Raw genomic sequence first — 20,704 nt, forward strand, 5'->3', positions numbered from 1 at the left:
GCGTGGGGCAGAGCTCAGATGTCCTGGCTCCCATCTGACGTGACCTCTTAGCATTCAGTTAATTTTAATTTCAGTACATGCACTGAAGAGCTTTTGTCTTTGAAAGATAGTCTCCAGAACAGTCCTTTTTTGTGGGGCATCTATCCACCACTGGGTCTGTTTAGCCCTGCTAACATGACACGTGACCTTCAGCAGGGCGCTGGGCACAACCTGCTGGTTGTCCCATCACCACTCACTCTCAACTTCTTTCTCTTCCAGTGACCCTCCTGAGCTCTAGAGTTGGGAAACTAAGTAATCACTTTTCTAGCCGTGCTGGCTGCCCAGCAAGGCCAGGAGACCTAGTTCCAGCCCATGACATGTAAGAAAATTCTGCTGGCATTCTCCTGAGAAAAAACAGACCCATAGCGAGCATTACCCATTCCCCTCTTGCCCTCTTGAGCAGATGAAATTTAAGAAGTCTCGAGGGCGCCTGGGTGGCTCAGTCTGTGAAGAGTCTGCCTTTGGCTCAGGTCGTGATCCCAGAGTCTCAGGATCAAGCCCCCGCATGGGGCTCCCTGTTCAGGAGGGAATCTGCTTCTCCCTCTGCCCCTTCCTCTCCCCCTTCCTCTGTTCCTCCAATTCCTCCTCCCCTCTCTCCTTCTCCCTGCTCCTGCTCTCACTCTCTCTCTCTCTCTCTCTCTCTCAAATAAATAAAGAAAAAAAGAAATTTAAGAAGTCTCAGAGGAAACCTTGCAACCAGAATAGAAGCAATCATGCTGAGACTGTAAAGATAAAGGGACTCAGGGACCGTAGCAACATCAAGAAGCTGAACCAAGCCCTGTAACCACCTACCCCAGACTTCTTGTGTTAGAAAGATAGATCCATGTGTGTGGTTTTTTAAATTGTGGTAAAAGACACATATGATAAAATGTACCATTTTAGCCATCTTTAGGAGTCGAATTCAGTGGCATCAGCTACATCCAAATTGTTCTGCAACTGTCATCACCATTCATCTCTAGAATTTTCTCTTCTTCCCAAGCAAACTCTACCCATTAAACAATAACTCCTCCCATGTTTGTTTTCAAAACAGAAAACAGATAAACTGAAAATTAAATATTCTCTTAAACATCTCCATAGCTCCCCATCTATGAGAGGCACCTGGCCATGGCAGAAAAAGAAGCCAAGCCAGCCTGGTAAGAATTGACATCTGGTTCTGCCCCTTACAGCTGGCATACCCCTAGAGAAGCCCTGGAGCCACAACCAGTGATGTCAAGTCGGGTCTTCGTGATACTCTGCCTACCTGAAGAAAAGTAACCACGGTTAGAAAGCTTGTTCCAGGACAGTCTGAGCCTGAGCAGGACTAACCTGAGTGAGGAGGGAGGGGGGTTCAGGCAAGCAGTTCCCAAGGGAAGATCATCTCTGCTCTTCCTTCATTCACTCAATAATGTGTTTTTGAGTAACTGCTCTGTCCTGGCACCATCCTCAACTTTCTGGAGACTAAGGCTAAGTGAGACTTTGCTCTCCCACTGCTTCCAGTCTCCAAAGGATTAAATGCTTGAAATTCCAAACGCTGAAGGTCACTTCTTGAGGGTTAAGGACTCTATGAGATAATCAGTGTAATGGGATTAGCACAGTGCCTGGTCCGCAGTAGGCACTTGGTAAGTGGTAGCTATTCCCACTGACCAGCTCTGTGATCTTCAGCAAGTTACTTCTTCAAGCCTCAGTTTTCTCATCTGTAAAATGGGATAATAACAGTCCCCACTTCTCAGAGGTGGTTGTGAGGATTAATGGAATAACCCTTGGAAAGTGCTTATAAAAATCCCTGATCCATAAATAAGTACTAAATAAAAGCTGATTACTAATGTTCTATTACCTATAACCCAAAAGAAGAATAATTCAGGACCCTGTGCTTTTGTGGCATTAGGGAGATGGAGGGATCGTTGTTAGGAGGTTGTGATGTGTGTCAGAAGTGGATTGGGATGGAGGAAGCATTAATCAGTCGATGAAGAGATCAGTCAAGGTCCTCAGTGTAGAACACCTTTCTTATAAGTAAAATTGCAGAAACATCCCCATGTGGGGAATACCAAGAGGCAATGAACCCAATTTCTGCCTTCAGGAATTGTACAGTCTGAAGGGGGCAAACATGGTGAATACATACTTTAAAATATAGCTACACTGGGATAAGGGTATGTGCACCCTCAAGCTTTCTTTTACAAAGGTTTTCAGCTCCCAGGAAGAGACTTTTCCTTCCTGGATGCAATAATTTGGCATAAGTCTACCAATGCACCTTACCTATAAATCAGATTTTAATCATCTCTCTCCATTTCATTTCAGGATGGCCCCTCTTCTAGGACAGCGTTTGTGAGCAAAATGTATTTGGACAAGACTTTCTCCATAGGGCCATATTATAACCAAGGAAATGAATTCCTTCTCTTGAGCTCATAAAATGCAAAAAAATAAAATCAGCATTCAGGCTGAGGGCAGAGGAAACCAGGCGTGCATACTGAAAAGCCTCCTTCTGCAGGAAGCGCCCTGGGCAGAGCTGATTTGCATTTACCTTCACGCAGGCCTGGGTTCTGGTGGCGTGTGGGGCGGGCGTCCTGGCAGCCGCCCCGCAGCGTGCACAGCCCCTGTGTGACCTGCTGCCGGGCTCCTCGGACTCTTTCATTAGGAACGTAAACCGTCTCTCCCAGGCCCTTCGCCCCAGCTGACCAGGCGGCTTCCCTGGCTCTTTGCAAAAGGGCCATTGCTAACGCCAGGATGGGGGGTTCTGGAGAGCTGAGTACTCTGCCGGTGACCCTGGGATATGGAGGAGAGGGAAAGCTGGAGGCCAAATCTTGCACAAAGTCCAGTCCGCTTCCTCCTTCCCATGCCCACCATCCAACAAGCACCACCAAACACTGATGGAATGGGACCACAGTGCCTGGGAGGATCCAGGGCGCGGTGTACACATGCATGTGCATGGGCATGCGTGTGCATGTGTGTGTGTGTGTGTGTGTGTGTGTGTGTGTGTACCTGGCCCTGGAACAAGGAGACCTGGGTTCAAATCCCTGCTGCCCACTTACCTGCTATGTGCCTTTAGGCAATTCCTTAATCTCTCTGTGCCTCAGTTTCCTTCCCTCTAAAATAAGGATGCTAGCAGTGTTACATCCCCGGGGATGTTGTGAGAATTTAAGGAAACGAGGCACACAGCACCCGGCATCTGGCAAGTATACCTCAAATGTCAGTTGCAGTTTCTGTTTTTATCAAGTCAGGCCAAAAAGGAGAAGCAGTCCTAATCCCAGCGCTTCCTTCCACCCCACGGAGGTGAGGGCTGGTTCTGGACGTGTACATAAGCTTTCCGGCCCTGACTCAGAAATCTGTGTCCTCCTGCCCATCCTGTGCCCACGGCCAGTACACAGCAGTGATAGTGCCCCCAAATCACAGCATACGGAGCAGTGTTGCATTTCAGCAACCACTGCTTGGCTTTCTGCTTGGCCTTATTAAAACATTCTCCAGCCATGGCTGCCCCCTTTTATGAAATCCCTCTTGTTGCCCCTTAGGGTCCTTACAGGTAACCAGACCAATGGTCTCCCAGCTTGTTTGAGCTAGAATCCCTTTGTTCAAGTGGAAATCTTAGATGAAATCCACCATAGACAGGCACTGGGGAGAATGGTAGCCAAAGCCTCTTTAGTCTTATCAGCAATGTTCTCATTCTTTACAAGAGGAATATATTAGCAGAGTTCCTGCATAATTAAAAATTAATTTTTTATAAAGTCCTATATGTAAAGTAGGCAAAAGCAGAGAGCTGCTCTGGCCGAAGTCTCCCACCCACTCAGTCCCCCTCCCTAGTCACCACTGAGAGTCCTGAGGTCCCACATCAACACCCCTAAACTCTTCACAGCCCAGTTTGAAGACCTCTAGTTTTATAAAGTAGGAAATTGAAGGCCAGATAAGTGTGGTGCCTTGCCCAAGCACCCGGAGCCTGATTAACGCCAGGGCTGAAACTTGAATGTGAGTCTCCGGACTCCCATTTTGGCTGTTCCTGACACATTAAGTCATAATTCCCAGAAGATTGCTATTAATATGACCAGCCTATCACCAGCAAGGGGCAGCACATGAAAACCTAGGGATTCCCACAAACACTCTAATACTAATCTGCCTCTCAAAATAGTTGCCCAGCTCCTTGGAATGTGGTGACCAGAACCTGAAGAGCATCCTCTGCTCCACTCCATGGGAAGATGGAAAAGAAACAGTAAGGGCATGAGCCCTATAAGATGAGAAAAGTTGGAATTTGGGCTGCCACAGGACTTCTACTAGCCTTAGAGCACCTTAATGCTAATACGAAAAAAGTGTCCCCTCCTCTGGGCAGACACAGCCTCACATCAGGGTACGTGGCTTCCTGAGTGGAGAGCAGGCTAGATTTCTGCTCTCTCTTGACCCCTCAATCAGGACCCCTTGTGCAGGATACAGCCTGCCCATACACCTATGGCAGCCCTTTTCGTGGTGACAGTGGCAGGTACTTGGGGTAAAGGAATTGAAGGATGGGAAGGGCTTTCACTCATTCATTCATTCATTCATTCATTCATTCAGCAAATAATTACTCCATGTCTACTGTGCTAGGCACAGACGTGCAGGGGAGAATACTTGAGCAAGGCGGGCGGGTCGACTGCGTCGAAGATCTTAGAGTCTCAAGAGGGCTGAAGACAGCAGCAAGGACACTAAGTGTACAGTGTGGTTGGTGTTAGCATAGGTAAGGAAAGCTCTGTGGAGTTATCTGTGGGGATTTGCGTTTGCAGCTGCTTCAGGTTGCGAGTAAGGGGAACCCCACTAAAAAAATGACGAGCAATAAGGAGCTCTAAGGGCACTGGAGGTGAGGTGGGGGGCGTAATTCGGCAGTTCGATGATATCATCAATAACTCACACTCCTTTGAACTTTCTTCTCCACTAGCTTCAGTATGCAGGCTCATATATGCCCCTCAAGACGGCTGCTGCAACTCCCTGTGTTGCGTTCTCATATCACCGTGGCTAAAGATCGGAAAGGCAGCTCTCCTCAAAAATTTGTTTAAAATCAGAGAAGATGAAAAAATAATAATAAAAAAATAGAAAAATAATAAAATCAGAGATGACAGTCTTTCCAGAGTCCTTGGGCAGACAAGCTCATGCCCTACCTACCTTCCCTGCCCTACCCCAGGAGGCTGGGAAAACAAATCCGGCAGTATCTCTCTCTAAAGTGGGAGGCAGGCCCTGACAGCAGGGAAGGGCTGAATGGGAAATGGCTATTGCTTAGGCAACCAACAGTGCCTGCCACAGGACTGGAAAGGAGGGACCTGGAACTGAGATTTGAAGGCAGGCATCTGTGGCAGACGTAATACTGCCCCCCTCCCACAAGACGTCTACACCTAGTCCTAGAACCTGTGAATATGATGAGATCATCCCAGATGAGCCAAGCGGAGCAAGAGTGATCACACCGAGTCCTTAAAAGTCAGTTGCAGTAGAGGGAGAAGTCACAGATGAAGCATGAGAAGGATTTGACCTTTAAGCTGTTGCTGGCTTGAATACGAAGGGGCCAAGTTTCAGAGAAATGGGGACCTCACTCCTACAACCACAACGAACTGAATTCTGCCAAGAACCTGCATGAGTTTGGAAGCAGATTGTTCCCCAGAGTTTCCAGAAAGGAACACAGCCTTCCCTTGTGAAACACTAGGCAGAGAACCCAGCCCAGCCCACCTGGACCTCTGACCTTCAGGTCTGCGAGATAATAAATGGGTATTGTCGTAAGCAGCTAATAATCTGCTAATTTGTTGCAGCAGCAGCAGAAACTAAAACAGGTTCCCAAATGAGGATGTATCCAGGCTGGGACTTTAAGAACTAACAGGAACTACCAGATAAAGGGAATAACATGAGCACAAGTCTGGAAGAAAGACATGTTTGGAAATCAGTGAAAGCTCCTTTGAACTAAAGCATAGTGTGAGGACAAGAAGGGGAAAGATAAAAGACAAGGATGGGGAATAAGAAGGAACTAAATTTTACTAAATAAACTAAAGTAGGTAGGTCCTCAGATGTCAAGCTGGGACTTTACCATAATGGTGATGAAAGCCATAGAAGAGTTTTGTTTTTTTAAGATTCTATTTATTTATTCACGAGAGACACACAGAGAGGCAGAGACACAGGCAGAGGGAGAAGCAGGCTTCGCATGGGGAGCCTGATATGGGGCTCCATCCCAGGACCCTGGGACCATGCCTTGAGCCGAAGGCAGATGCTCAACCACTGAGCCATCCAGGTGCCCCACCATTGAAGAGTTTTAAGCAGAAAAGTGATGGGGCCAGATTTTCGTTTTCACCAAATCACTCAACCTGCTACATGGAGAACAGATTGGGGTAGAAGGTAAGTAGAACAGGTAAAGGGCACAGTAGTAGTCCAGGTGAGAGATTATAACAGAGTGGACTGGAAAAATGCTGGTTGGGGGTGGAGATATGAGGACTACTTTGAAAGAAATGAAGGAGAGAATTGACAGAACTTACTAATTGGACATGAGTGGTAAGAAAGAGAAGAATCAAGAGTAAAGTCCATTCCTACATTTATTCATTCAACACACTGTTGTTAGCACATTCTATAGTATATGGGTCCAAGGACTAAAGGAGTCACAGGATGTTGACTTAGTCCCTACTTACATGGAACTTCAAGGCTCCTGACTTGATCAACTATTCACTGAGAGAGAAGCTGACTTGAGCGGGAAAGGAACAAAGGTGAGGGAATTAAGACAAGGAGTTCTACTTTATATCTGTGGACATACACATGAGACAACCAATGGAGTTTCCAATAACTCTTGGATATATGGGTTCAGAGCCCATGAATGAAATGTGAGCTAGAAAATTACATGCAAGAAAATTCCCTTCAGTCATTCAGAAGACTGTGAGGGGAGGGGGTTAAGAACTGGGAAATGGGGATGTGCCTTCAAAAGCTTTCACCTCCACCTTTTTACCTTAGGAACAACCCTGAATAAGAGACAAACTGAACACTTGACTCTTCAAATCCTGCTGGCTGAGCCTGGTGCCAAGAAGCCCAGGGTTGCTCAATAAAGGTTAATTGAATGAAGGAATGACTCAAAATGGAACAAAATGGACCCCAGTGGGCAATTCTCTCTGATTATTTGCTATAAAATGGAGGAAACATTTACTCTCCACTTTTCTTAAGTAGCTCCACTGCCCCTAGATGCAGTCCTGCGTGATTTGAATGACTGAATGTAATCCCAATACTCACTTAAATTATTAGCCCACTTTCAAAATGGAATCTCTCCTTGGATGACTAATGCTCCTTTCTTGGGAGGACTAAGATGTCAGATGTTGAGTGTTTCCAAATAAGCAGATGTTTGATTTCATCAGGCTGGTGTGATCGTAGAGAAATGAGTGGTGAATAAACAGGATTTGGTATCCCCATGTGTACTTCACTATTTTTCATCCCTGGAATTTATATAGAAGGTATAAAGAGAAACTAATCAAAGGCAGCCATTTCACATCCCATAAGAAACCTTTGGGATTGAAAGCCAGGAGGGGGCAGCTCAGATGGCTGGGCGGTTTAGCGCCACCTTCAGTCCAGGGCGTGATCCTGGAGACCCGGAATCGAGTCCCATGTCAGGCTCGCTGCATGGAAACTGCTTCTCCCTCTGCCTGTGTCTCTGCCTCTCTCTCTCTCTCTCTCTCTCTCTCTCTCTCTCTCTTATGAATAAATAAAATCAAAAAAAAAAGAAAGCCAGGAGGACGGTGTCAGACTGTAGAGGTTTTAACCCACTTTGCCATTTATTAGCTATAGTTCCTTACCACTTGTAGCCTCAATTCTCTTAGCTATCAAATGGAAGCAATAGTAGCACTTACTGCAAAGGGCAGAGTAAAGATGAAATGAAATAATTCATGTAAAGAGCTCAGAATAGAATGTGTGTTGTATGTTCTCGATATATGTTAACTAGTGTATTTGTTTGCCAGGGCCAATTAATGACATACCACAAACCAGTTGGCATAAACAACAGGTACTTATTGTCTCACAGTTCTAGAGGCTGGAAGTCCAAGATTAAGCTGTCAGCAAGGTTGGTTTCTTCTGGGAACTGTGAAGGGAGAATCTGTTCCACATCCTTCTATGAGCACATGGTGGTTTGCAGGCAATCTCTGCTGCTCCTTGGCTTCTGCTGCATTACCCTGATCGCTGTCTTCATCTACACATGGCATTCTCCCTCTGTGCCCGCCTGTGTCCAAACTTCCTCTTTTTGTAAGGACTGCATAAGCTTTACCTGTACAATGACCCTATTTCCAAGTAAGGTGATATTCTGAGGGTGCTAGAACTTCAACATGTGTGTGAACTGGGGGAAGGATACAGTCTAATGTATAACAGTATTACTACTATTAACATTACTCCCATGCTTGGGTCAGATTACCAATTAAATATACCTATCTTTGTTTTCGATTTTTTATTTTGAATTCATTTCAGAGAAAAAAAACTGCAAAACCAGTGCAAGAGCTCCCTTATAGCCATTACTAAGCTTCCCCTAGTAACATCACCCATAATCTTAAGACAAGTATCCAAATCAGGAAATTCATGTTGATACAATACTATTAATTAATCTCTAGACCACATTCCAGTTTTGCCAATTGTCCCACCAATGTCCTTTTTCTGGCCCAGAATCCAATCCAGGATGAACATTGCATTAAATTTCATGCCCCTATAATCACCTCAAATTGAAAATAGTTTCTTGGTCTTCCCCAATCATTTGTTACCTTGACATTTTTTGAAGAGTGGTTAAGTTATTTTGTAAAACATTAAGTTATTTTGTATTTGCCTGATGATTCCTCATGATTAAATCTGACTTCTGCCTTTTGGTCGAGAATTCCCCACAAGTGACATTTGGAGCTGGAAGTCAAGGTATCTCAGGACTGGTGATTTTTTTAAATATTTTTATTTATTTATTCATGAGAGACGCAGAGAGAGAGAGAGAGATGCATAGACACAGGCAGAGGGAGAAGCAGGCTCTACGCAGGGAGCCCGACGCGGGGTCTCCAGGATCACACCCCGGGCTGCAGGCGGCGCTAAACCGCTGCGCCACCAGGGCTGCCCAAGGGACTGGTGATGTTAACTTAGATCACTCAATTTAGGTGGTGCCTACCACGTTTCCCTACAGGAAAGCTTTTTTTTTTTTTCCTTTAGAATTGATGTATCTAGTAGAGAGATACTCTGAGAGTATATTAGTATCCTCTTTCTTGTCATACTTTTCACCACTAATTTTAGCATACGCTGATGATACTTGCTACAACAATAGCTTTGCCTGATGGTGGATTTTTTATTTCCATCGTTCTTTCTATATTTATTAATTTGAATTCTACCATAAGGAAGGCTTTCCCTTCTTCCTATATTCTTTTCAATAAAACATCCCTAAACTTGAGGTTATATTAGAATGGGCCATGTGTCAACTTTCCCAGGATCCTTGATATCTGATTCTTGGGTCTGCACATTTGGGAGGTATTCACTTATACACCCACATAAGTAAAAAAAACAAAAAAAAAAAAAAACAAAAAAAAAAACAACTCCCTTATTTTGCATTTCAACCTCATGGTTTTAGTTCCCATTAATAGAATCTTTGAGGGAAGCTTGTGCTAAATGCTTTGCGGGGTGAAGAAGATGTTTAAATTATTCAAGAGAATTGCTTTTATACAATTTGGATGTACCCGTTTACACATAAAAATTAATGCTAATTAGATACAATTTCCATTTGTTCATTAAAACAAATCCCAAAGCATTCCAGAAATCCTTAGTTAGCCTAACGTTATTCTCAGCACTTAAAAACAAAATTGCTTTTCTTCAAACAGAGAAATCCTGACTCTTGTCTTTTATGAAAACCATGTAGCACTAACGGTAGGGCCTGCAGCTTCTCTTTCTCCTGGCCACCAAGAGTGCTCCTAACCAAGCGGGCACTCATTCCACAACTGCATAGAGACCCTGCTGTGCACCAGCCTCTTGTCTAAGTGCTGGGGCCAACTGCCAGGAGCAAAACAGCTCCCCCCCCCCCCCCCCCCCCCCCCGCCGCCCCCGCCGCCCCCGCCCCAAAGCCCTGACCTATGGAGCTTCCAGAGTCATAGAGGCAGATACACTGCAAACAAAATAACAAATCCCAGAAGCGGGTAGCTTCACAAAGAAACATGAAACAACCAAGAGAGGAGGAGAATAAGGGGCCAGGGAAGCTCTATTCATGAAGATAGTGCAGATGGGAGGACCCCTCGAAGAAGAGCTTGGAAGTAAAACCTGATGGAGAACCGAAAGACCTGAGAGAGGAGCCCTAGAGCTGGCATAAGGGGTGGGGCTGGAGCCTGGGCAGAGAACATTCCAGGAAAAGGATCAGCAAGGGCCGAGTTCTATTTCAGGGGCAATGATTGGGCCATATTTGCTAGTGGGAGGGGTTGTTGTGTGTCCTGCTCCAATCTAGTGCACTTTTGCTATGCATACATAGCCTTGTTCGCTAAGTTGTACACTTTTAGTCTTCCAATTTACTTACCCCCTCCCTATTTAATTTTTTTAACATGTAGTTTTGAGTATCTTTTATCATCTGGACATATGGAAGAGTATGATACATATGATAGATATAGATAGATAAACATACATATACAAAGAGAGTCCAATTCCTTTTTTTTTTTTTTTTATGATTGACAGTCGATGGCCTTTGAAGCCTCACCCCTCGTTCTTACCTCCTGCCCTACACCCACATTTGGGCAAGCTCATAAGAAAGCCTGGGTGCTCCTTCCTTTGGTATAGTATCAGAACCAAATTTTGAGTAAAGTTTCACAACACTACACACACACACACACACACACACACAACCTGCACTGTTCAGTACTGGCACCAGTCATATGTTGCTCAGTAGCACTTGAAATGTGGTGAGGTGTACGATCCGTGTAAAATACACACTGGGCTTCAAAGATACTATGAAGGAATGTCAAATATCCCAATAATAATTTTTATGTTGATTATATGTTGAAATGATATTTTGTGTATATTAAGTTAAAGCATTCTTAAAATTCATTTCCCTTGTTTCTTTTAAACTTTTTATTTTTAGTTTTTTAAAAGATTTTACTCCTTTATTCATGAGAGACACAGCGAGAGAGGCATAGACACAGGTAGAAGGAGAAGCAGGCTCCCCACATGGAGCCCGGTGTGGGATTTGATCTGCAGACCCCAGGGTCACACCCTGAGCCAAAGGCAGATACTCAACTGCTAAGCCACCCAGGCATCCCTCTCTTAAACTTTTTAAATGTGGGTACTAGAAATTTCTAAACTACATGTATAGTTCATATTTGTGGTTCCTTTTCTCTTCCTGTTGGAAAGCACTTATATACCAAGGTATTAACAATGGGTATATCCTAAGGTTTTTAAAAAATATCCTTCTTTCATCTTCTCTGTGTTTTTTGAAAATGTATTTAAAAGTAAAAAGCTACTTCCATGCAGTCATTGTCAGTGGAGATTAGGGGAGCTATTTCAGGGCTCAGAGGAGGAGAGATTGCCCTGCTCAAGAATTCCAGACAGTGAAAATATTGTCCAATCTAAAACTGAGGTCCATCCCCTGTCTGCACATGCTCTGTGAGGGACAAGCAGCCTCCCGTAAGCTTTGGAGGAAATGACTTTCTAATGGTGCTGGTAGAGCTTGCGAATGCATTGATGTGCCCAGGCCTTCAAGCCCTGGGTCCTTAGATATAGGACCTGCTAAATCTGCTGTGCTGTCATCTGAAACAAGGTGTGGCTGGCTCCATTTTTTTATATGCATCCCTGGGGTGGCCATTTGCACTTGACCCAATCCATGGTGTATACAAGCTTTTAGTGTTTAGATTCTTCTTATTCACAAAGCAAGAAGACCAAGCTCAGAATGGTGATCCAGGCACAGACTAGCCTGCTTTCCTCTGTAATGTTTTGGAACAGACTGTATATACTTAATCATGCAAAAATGCTATTGTTTTGAAGAGGTCAGAATTCAGAATATGCTTGGCTGGTCCAGCAACTAAGATTTTTATTGCCACTGACTCTCAACCCAGCCGTTTGCACATAGGTAGCCAGCTCTTCCTACCAGAAGAAGAATGGATAGCAAGAGAAGAAGGAGCAGAAGGAAAATAACCAAATGGATTTAACTGGATCGTCACACAAAAACTGCCAATGTCGTATCACTTTTCAGAAAAATTCACTGTCTGCTTTCAAATGATTTTGCAATTTGTCTCTTCTTTACATAAATGAATTTAGAAAATTCAATCTGAGTAATTTCAATTCTGTAAGTCTTAAAACTTCACTGGGTAAGAGAAATACTGAGTACTGAATCTCAAAAGGCAAGTGTATACAAATAAGCAATTTGTGAGTTTACATTTGGCCCTAGATCCAAAAAAGGGAAGAATTCCACTTTGAAATAATAACAAAGTTACTCAAATATATACAAACAAATTCTCATTTTTGGCTTCACTCTTTTAACTCTGAAAAGAAGACTGAAGCCATCATTAGCTACTAGAATTCGAATGCCAACTTTTTTTCTAATAGCTATAATGAGTATAATTCACATATTACACAATTAACCATTTTTTTCACAATTAACCATTTAAAGTACACAACTCAATGGCTTTTAGTGTATTCACCAAGCTGTGCACCCATTACCACAATCTACTTTAGAATATTTTCAATACTCCAAAAAGAAACCCAGCACTCCTTAGCCATCAGGCTTCAATCCCAGCATCCCAAAACTCTCCAGCAGCCCTAGGCAACCACTATCTACTTTCTGTACATTTCATATACATAGAATTACACAATATGCAGTCCTTTAGGACTTCCTTCTTACCATAATGTTTTTGAGGTTCAAACCTGTGATAACATATATCAGGACTTCATTCTTTTTATTGCTGAACAATATTCCATTGCATCGATATGCCATATTTTATTTATCCATTCATTGGTTGATGGACATTTGGGTTGTTTCCAGTTTTCAGCTATTATGAATAATGCTGCTATGAATATTCATGTACCTAAGAATAATTTTAAACTAAAGTAGTTCTTGCTTTAAGGCATAAATGCATCCAAGGAAAGTGGGTATAAAGCAAACGTTGCTTATCAGAGCTTGCCAATCATAAATCAACTTTCCCAGGGAAACATCTCACAGCCTGATTTGGAAACATCAAGAAAGCCCCTCCTGGGCAGCCTCAGTGGCTCAGGGGTTTAGTGCCGCCTTCAGCCCAGGGCGTGATCTGGAGACCTGGGTTCGAGTCCCACGTCGGGCTCCCTGCATGGAGCCTGCTTCTCCCTCTGCCTGTGTCTCTGCCTCTCTCTCTGTGTCTCTCATGAATAAATAATTCTTTAAGAAAAAAAAAAAGTCCTTCCTAAAATTGTTTAGTCCTTTAACAGATTCAAACACACACCTGTTTATTGCATGCTTACTAAGTGCAACATGCTGTTTGTGCTGAATAGTTTTGAAATGTTAAACAATCTTTTTCTTTGTATTTCTTTGCACCCCCTGTCCCCCTTCCCAGTCATTGTCTCAGGGAATGGATAATTCAGAAGAGAAGCGAAGCAAAGCGAAGGAAGTGAAGAGGAGGAGAGGGGAGGGGAAGGGAGGAGAGAGAGGAGGGGAGAGAGGAAAGGGGGAGGAGAGGAGAAAAGAAAGGAACAAAGTAATTGGCTTTTGGCTTTTGAATCTCAAAGCCAGCTAATAAATTTGGGAACACAGATGTTGAGTCATATCAAAGCTTCCTGTCTCTCTGCACTCTATGTTAAGTTCTTCCAAAATTGAAGAAAAAGGAGCATAGGAGGAAAAATGAGTCCAGGAGTGGACTATGAAAGAACTCCATGAAGGTGTGTGAGGTCAGAAAACACAGTGAAAGCATGCCTCTCTTCTCAGGTGGGGCCATGAGAGGCACCAAGATCTCAGAGAAGATGGGGCTGTAGGGTCTGCCTGGGGAGAGAACCTAGAGAGCTTCACAGTCTTCTATTGGCTCAGCTTCACCTTCTGAGAAGGCAAGAGTGACCTGCTGCTGCTGAGAGAGGCTCTGAGGTAAGCACAGGGTTTTAGTGCTACTGAGTGTCTCAAGGCTGAGGGAAGCACAGGGATTCTGTACATTTAGCACAAGTACAGACACGAGGTGCATCCTTCAGACCTGACTTGGAATGAAGGATGATGTAGCAGAAACCTATGTGGACCAGTGACTAGGTCCAGTGTCTCAATCTCCTGCCCCCAGTGTCGTGGCACACAGTAAGACCACAGCGCTAAGACTCAACACTGGGGAAGGATGGAGAACTTCAAATTGACCAGCTTATGTTTACATTTCTACCACTCAGAAGAATAGGGGCTCCTAAGAGAAATTTAAGAAAAGTATATTTCTGAGTTAGTGGTCTAAGATTTGTACTTCTGGGCTTTTTTTTTTTTTTTTTTTTAAGAGTACTACTTCAATGACACCAGGAACATAGCTCTAACATTGTTAAAGTTCTTATTCCCTGGATCACAAGATTTTACCTCTTTTCTAGAGGTGACCTACCTGTTCTCCATGTCCCCCAGAACTTTGCTACTTTCCTGTCCTTAGATCTGACCTCACCCATCCTCCTCATTATATCAGTTTCCCCTTATAATTTACATCCCATACTTGGAGTTATTTAATCCCTATAATCTTTAATGGACTGTAAGTTCCATGAGGGAAGGGACCATATATCTGTCTTACCCACCCAGCACTTAACATAATGTTTGATACACAATAGATGGTCAAGTAACTTTTTCCTACAGAACACACAAGCACACACAGCAGCCAAGAGAAAATTTTTTATTGCAGGATTGCTGGTAATAATACTAAATGATTCAAACTAAATGACCATCAATGGGGAAAGAGTTAAGTGAAATTAGAGTAGGATGAGCACTGGCTGTTATATATATAGAATACTATATGTTGGCAAATTGAATTTAAATAAAATACTAAAAAAAATTTAGAGTAACTAGTATACCTATGTAAAATGGAATAATGTACCTAAGCAAAAACAATCAGAGAAAGAAAATAAATCTTAGAATTTATTTCACAATCAAGTTAGATATTATTCCTGAATTATGTCCTGCCTTAGATAACCATTGCCTTTGCCTTTCTCTCTGTATCACATAGATAACTGGTTTTGATGCCACCCTTTGAAAGACTCAAGTTCAAAACTGGAAATTCTCTATACTCTAAGAAGTTCTTACAAGGGCCAAGATTTAGGAAGACTGAAAGTAATTATCAGGATATTCATTGGTTATTACCAACAATTATGACACCATCATCACTGACATTTATTGAATGCTCACTATTTGCCAGGCACCATGCAAACTTCCTAAGTGTCATTCACTTTAAATCTAATCACCTTGTGAAGTATTTTGATACCATCTTTACAGATTAAGGTCAGGAGTTGTGGCAAAGAAACCATTAAATAACCCTCAACGATTCTACCTCCTGGTGTTCACACCTTTGTGCAATCCCCTCCCCTAGGTGGGGGGGGGATCTGTCACTTGATTCTAACAGAATATGGCAAATGTGACAGGATGTCACTCCCAGGATTTTTTTTTTTTCAAGATTTTAGTTATTTATTTATAGAGATGCAGAGACACAGGCAGAGGGAGAAGCAGGCTCCATGCAGGGAGCCCAACATGGGACTCGATCCAGACTCGATCCAGGGTCTCCAGGATCACGCCCTGGGCTGCAGGCGGCGCTAAACCGCTGCGCCACCGGGGCTGCCCGACTTCCAGGGTTACTTCATATTATATAAGGCAATTCTGTTCTGGCAGATTGGAGTCAGACTCTCCTTGAGGGTTTGATGAGGTAAGTAGCCCTATTGGAGAAGCTCGTGTGGGAAAGAATTAAGGGAAACCTCTAGAACCTGCGGGCAGCTAACAGCCACTAAAAAGTAGGGGGATTTCAGTCATACATCCAGCCACACAGCCCCAAGGAAATGAATTCTGCCAACAACCGTAATGAGCAGATTCTTGGGAAGCACATTCTTCCCCCGGCGAGCTTCCACATGCAGCCTATGAGACTCTGAACAGAGGATCCAACTAAGCTGTGCTCAGACTCCTAACCATGGGAACTGATGAGATAATAAATGCATGCTGTTTTAAGCCACTAAGCTTGTGGTAATTTGTTATGCAGCAACAGAAAACAAATACAGGAAGGTTAAGTTTTTAATCATAGATCCTCCAGAAGTTGTGGGACTGGCTGTCCAATCCAGACCCGTTGACTCCCAAGCCCATGTTTATGGGGGCCATACACTGCCCTGTCGCCAAGTGGTGCCTTCAAGGTTGTGTGAGATCCCAACTGGCACTTCAAAACATGACTTAGCGGAGTTCCTCTAATCACTCAAACCACAGGATCATCCCTGACCTGGATCCCCTACGGGATCGAACTATCTTTTCAAGTACGCTGAAGCTGCCTGATGCAGTAACAATAATGTGGGTCCACCCACTTGGGCCCTATTCGAGAAGCAGCAGAGCTCAGTGGTCCTGGAAGGGCCTTCCTTGGCATGTGGGCTCCCATGCACATTCACTGCTCTGCACAGTGGGGCGGGATGCATGGACGCTTGGTTAGTTACTCAGTGAACCGGATGGCAGCTGGCAAACTGCAGCACTTTGCTTTCAATGATTTGCTGTTTGGTGGCATCAGTATAATACATACCAGTCTCCTATTAATCAGAAAGGACAATCATCTAGTCTTGAGCTCCCAGAATTCCCTGAGAATATCAATGTATGAGAAATAATTACAGCATTAGATATGGTGCTCTGCACTTCTATTACTGTCTAGTGAAGGCATTTGTAAACCACATGAATCCATTTAGTACACTAAAGGCAAAATGTTATCTAAGAGACAGATGAAAATACGTCTCGTATATCATGGAGACATACAAGAGTGGTCCACCCATCCAACGTCATCATACCGGTATCCAAAGCTTACAAATTTCTTCTTTAAAATAAGCTTTCAAAAAAATAAAATAAAATAAAATAAAATAAGCTTTCATGAAAATATTTTCCTTATTTCACTATACCCTCCTATTAAGGTGGATGGAAAAAAATCAATACAGGGATTGATTCTTTTGCAGGGATACAAAAAGAAAAGGGAAATAAATACGTGTATTATATTCTATCAGAGTCTTGTTATAGTTGGAAGCATTTAAAGAAGCAAAGGTAAAAATAATGACATTAAATACATGAATATTTTATGGCTTTATTTACACATTTGTTAGCTTAACTCTTATTTGTTACAGATCTACCAGATTCAGAAGCTTACTATGTACCTGGAAAGAATACAAAAGTAATAGAAATATGAGTTCTGCTTCCAGAGGCTTTCAATTATATGGATCTAAAAATAATCACACAAGCTAATTCAAGCAGAGAGCCACTGAGACATGTCTAGCAATTCTTATACAAATATTTCATCAGTACACATGGAGGATGAGAAAAGCCTGGAAGGAAGTGCATCACTATGTTAACTGGGTTACCCTTAGATGGTGAGATTATATGTAATTTTTAAAAATTATTTGTATTCCTCAAATAAATAAAAATAGTCTTTAAAAATTAAAACGAGGGGGCGCCTGGGTGCCTCAGGGGTTGAGCACCTGCCTTTGGCTCAGGTCATGATTCCAGGGTCCTGGGGTGGAGCCCTGCACTGGGCTCCCTGCTCAGCGGGGAGTCTGCTTCTCCCTCTTCCTGTCTGCCACTCTGCCTACTTGTGCTGTCAAATAAAATCTTTAAAAAAAAAAAAATGAGAACAAAAGTTCTTTTAAACTATTAGGTCTGGGATCCCTGGGTGGCGCAGCGGTTTGGCGCCTGCCTTTGGCCCAGGGCGGGAGCCTGGAGACCCAGGATCGAATCCCACGTCGGGCTCCCGGTGCACAGAGCCTGCTTCTCCCTCTGCCTATGTCTCTGCCTCTCTCTCTCTCTCTGTGTGACTATCATAAAAAAATAAATAAAAAATAAACGATTAGGTCTAACGTTGACTAAACAGATGCACCAGATCCACCAAAACAGTGATGTACACTCATTCTTCTTTGAGCAAAGAGCCATATAGGGAGAAATGAAGAATATTCATAGTCCCATATTCTAATTATATCTTTAAAAAAAGATTTTGTTTATTCATGAGAGACATAGATAGAGAGGCAGAGACATAGGCAGTGGGAGAAGCAGGTTTCCCACAGGAATCCCAATTGGGGACTCAAACCCAGGACCCCAGGATCATGACCTGAGCTGAAGGCAGATGCTCAGCCACTGAGTCACCCAAGTGACCTTCTACTTATGTCTTCTTATAACTGAGTAATATCAACAATAGGGCTTAAGTGTTCCTTCATTATTTCCCCTCAGTAGAAGCTCAGGCTTAGTTTATTATTTTATGCTCTAAAATTTCAAAAATTTTATAGCAGTGCATGCTCTGAAAGATCTGGTTGTAACACAGCACCTTTGAACCAGTTTGCATGGCAGGTTGTAACACAGCACCTTTGAACCAGTTTGCTGGAAGAAGGGTTTCCTGGGATTGAGGGTTGAGAAAATACATGGCAGCAGAATTCAGCCACAGATTTACGGCACACACTATAGCCTCATCAGATATTGGGGAGGAAGTGGTTATATTGAGCAGAAATGCAAAGTACTCTGTAAATGACTTTCTCTGCTGACCATGTATGAAACAGCTAGAAGATGTTCTATACTCCCTGCAACACTCTCCAGAGAAATGGAAAAGGTCTTTGATCTTGCTGCCTGACTGCTCCCCTCCGCACCACAGGCCATGCATGTTCATGCTGGACACTTCACCAGAGGTCTAGCCTCTGGACAAGGGGGTTGGCTGAAATCTCAGAGGGCTTTTTCACAGTTGTAGGTGGAATAAGAAGGTTCTTTATATGTTGACTTCTGATATGTTGAGTTCTCCATTCTTCAAATTAAATACCTTAGCAAGTGGCAAAGCCCAGAGGGATGAGTTTGTCAGGCATGGTCCTACACAGCTGCATGCTCCATAGGGCAGGGATCATGTCTGTCTTATTCACCACTGGAGACTTAGCACCTCAAACAGTACCTAGCACATTATGGAGGCTCAACAAGCAGTTAGGAAGTGATGCAATGAAGGAGTGAAGGAATGCAAACTTTCCTTTGGTCACTGGAAACCTCTCACCTGAATAACTGTAACCCACTAGCTGATCTTGTCCTTTCTACTTTTGACCCGCTATAATCCCTTCTCCACACAAGAGCTGGAATTATCCTTTTTAAAACAAGGTTCTGGGGCACGTGGGTGGCTCAGTGGTTGGGCATCTGCCTTCGGCTAAGGGCATGATCCCGGGATCAAGACCCACATCGGGCTCCCTGCAAGGAGCCTGCTTTTCCCTCTTCCTATGTCTTTGTGTCTGTCTCTCAAGAATGAATAGATAAAAAAAAATCTTAAAAACAAAAATAAGGTTCTACAATTAGATCATGGTCACAGCGGCACAACTCTGTAAATACACTAAAAATCACTGAATTACACACTTCAAATGGGCCAATTTGAGAGTCTGTAAATTTGATCTCAATAAGGCTACTAAAAAATTGTTGTTCCCCTACTTAAAATCCTCCACTGGTTCCCCCCGTTTCACTTAGAATTCACCAGGTTACTTACTGTGACCTGCAAAATCCTATCCCATGAGCTTTGCCTACCTCTCCATCCCCCACTCCCACCAGCCACCACTTACCTCCCACCAGTCCCTGAATCTGCCTATCTTGCTTCTGCCTTAAGGTCTTGCACGTGCTCCTAGCTCTGCCCACACTACTCTTCTCCATATTCTGAGTGATGCCTCTTAGCATTCAGGTCTTCCCACTCCAGCCCACGCTATTGCCAATCACCTTCAATTCCACTTTCTATCATACTACGTTTTTGTCTTTTTTTTTTAAAGATTTTATTTATTTATTCATGAGAGACACTGAGAGAGAGGCAGTCATAGGAAAAGGGAGAAGCAGACTCCTCGCAGGGAGCCTGCTGTGGGACTCGATTCCAGGACCCCAGGACCACGACTTGAGCTGAAGGCAGACGCTCAACCGCTGAGCGACCCAGGCGTCCCCATACTGTTTTTATAGCACTTCTCACTCTTTGCAAATTATCCTATTTTACTGTTTCCTTTACTCAAACACAAATTCTGTGAGGGAAGAGAATCTTCTTGTGTTTCCCTCTCTGGCGCCGGAGACACATAGTAGGTACTAACAAATGTGCGTTAATGTTGACTGCGTGGTTCCTGCACAGTTCATTCTGCCAAGCCTGTCAGGAAAAAACTAGTATCTACCTTAGTATGGCTTTATAAGAAAAACAAATGTTTAAAAAAAATTATTGCTATTGCTTTGGAGTAATTTTTTATTTTTTACATGCATGGCAAAGTTAGCTAGCTTCTATCCAGGACCAGCTGCATCCAAAATTAAAATTAAACATGTTAATATACTGCTATACAAGATGTAATTATAATGCCCCTAAAGTTTTAAACACATCTACTTTGGGGGATTAGGAGTGGGGCTGGCAGGTCTTCTAGTCCAGACGATTACTAGAAGCAGTTGGACACTTACACAAACACGTAGACCATAGGAAGTCATCCTTATTCTACTTTCCTTGTTTAGAACTCTTAGGAAGTCATGGTTAACATTTGTAAAATATATACTTAATTACAAAAGGTTTTCCTCTTAATACTACATTCTTGGTAATTATAATTTCAAGAATGATCTAGCTCAGGGACATCTGGG

This window comes from Canis lupus, chromosome 4 (assembly GCF_011100685.1).
Source record: "Canis lupus familiaris isolate Mischka breed German Shepherd chromosome 4, alternate assembly UU_Cfam_GSD_1.0, whole genome shotgun sequence".
Lineage (NCBI taxonomy): Eukaryota > Metazoa > Chordata > Mammalia > Carnivora > Canidae > Canis > Canis lupus.